The following is a 1,552-nucleotide window of genomic DNA, read 5'->3' as shown; positions in this document are numbered from 1 at the left end:
CTTCCTTCCTTCCTTCCTTCCTTCCTTCCTTCCTTCCTTCCTTCCTTTTTTTATTGAAACTTTTATTTATTTATTATTTTTATTTTATGTGTATGCGTGCATTGCCTGCATGTAGGTAAGTGCACCCGTGTCGTGCAATGCCCGCGGAGCTCAGAAGAGGCTGTCGGATCCCCTGGGGCTGGAGTTAGGACAGTTGTTAGCTGCCACGTGGGTGCTGGGATTCAAACTCGGGTCTTCTGCAAGACCAACTAGTGTTCTTAACCTCTGAGCCACCTTTTGAGACAGGATCTCCAGGCTGGTCTCGAACTCAAGATATCCGCCTGCCTCTGCCTCACCACACGTGGCTTCTGCTTTCCTTTCTTAATAATAGTCTCTGTTTCTATTTCTAACCGAATCTCGGGTCCAATTCTTTGCCCTCCATAAGACTAGGACAAACGGATGGCAGGCCAGGCACCTGCTGTGGCAGGAACTGTGTTAGCAAAGAAAAGCAGCCCAGGATGTTTATGAAGGTCATGGAAGATGAGCCTGTGCACTCATGTGTCCCTTAAATAAAACCTGCTATAAGGGGTGTGGCTGGCTGGCAGCTTGTAGAAACTTACCTTTCAATAGCCACCACTGCTTTCAGGTTGCATTTTCCTGGTTCTGAGCCCAGCCATTGACAGAGCGCAGCGGGTGAGGCAGCGTCCTTCTCTGCTGTGGAATTCTGCAAAGGACAGTGCTTAGCCTGGAGCTCATCATCTGCCTGGCCTGGACTTTCTCAGACAGCTTGGCAGCAATCCAAAGCTCCTCCCACCCAGTGCTTCCTCCTTTCTGCCTGCCTTTCACAGGCTTTGGAAGCTTCTCAGTCTGTCTGCCCATTCCTGCTCCCTCCGCCCTTGATCCTTCCAAGGCGGTTCCCTGGATCCAGATTTCATGAGTATCTAAATCTGCTTCCCCCTCCTTTTCTTTTGAGAGAACATCTGGTGTATACCAGGTTGTCTTTGAACTTGCTATGTAGCAGTGGGTGACCCTAATTTTTTTTCTTGTTCTTTTATCTTTTTTATTTTTTTTCCAAAATGAAGTCCTTGCAGGTGATGATACCCACTCTGTTCACTCTTCCTTTATTATTATTATTTTTTTTTAATTGGAGCTAGAGACATGGCTTAGTACTTAAGAGCTCATATTGCTCTTCCAGAAGATCCAAGTTTGGTTCCCAGCACCCATGGAAGGCAGCTCATAGTTACCTGTAATGCCAGCTCCAAGGGATCTAAAGCTCTCTTCTGACCTCTGAGGGCAATACACTCATGTGGCAGACACACACACACACACACACACACACACACAAATCCTTAAAGTATTTATTTCTTGTTTATGGGGTGTGTGTGTGTGTGTGTGTGTGTGTGTGTGTGTGTGTGTTCATCTGTGTAAATAAAGGCATGTATGAGGGTCAGAATATAACTTTTCTGGAGTTGGTTCTCACCTTCCACTTAGTTGTGGCAAGATCTCCTTGTAAGAATGTAGTATTAGAATCTGGACAAGACTGCTTCTCATGCCACAAAACCTGCAGCAACCC

The 1,552-nt window shown here is 46.3% G+C and overlaps 1 long non-coding RNA gene across 1 annotated transcript in view; it reads right to left on the bottom strand.

Moving 5' to 3' along the window:
* The window catches only part of LOC115072062, a 12,564-nt gene extending 11,829 nt beyond the window's left edge, over positions 1-735 (bottom strand). The window contains exon 1 of the long non-coding RNA XR_003851122.1: positions 600-735. This is a non-coding gene — a long non-coding RNA (uncharacterized LOC115072062). The remainder of the gene's footprint in view (positions 1-599) is intronic.
* Between the last annotated feature and the right edge of the window lie 817 nt (positions 736-1,552).

This window comes from Nannospalax galili, unplaced genomic scaffold, assembly GCF_000622305.1.
Source record: "Nannospalax galili isolate Female #2095 unplaced genomic scaffold, S.galili_v1.0 scaffold270, whole genome shotgun sequence".
Taxonomy (NCBI): Eukaryota; Metazoa; Chordata; class Mammalia; order Rodentia; family Spalacidae; genus Nannospalax; species Nannospalax galili.
Note: the sequence above shows the minus strand (reverse complement) of the source record. Positions and strands in the feature narration are given on the sequence as shown.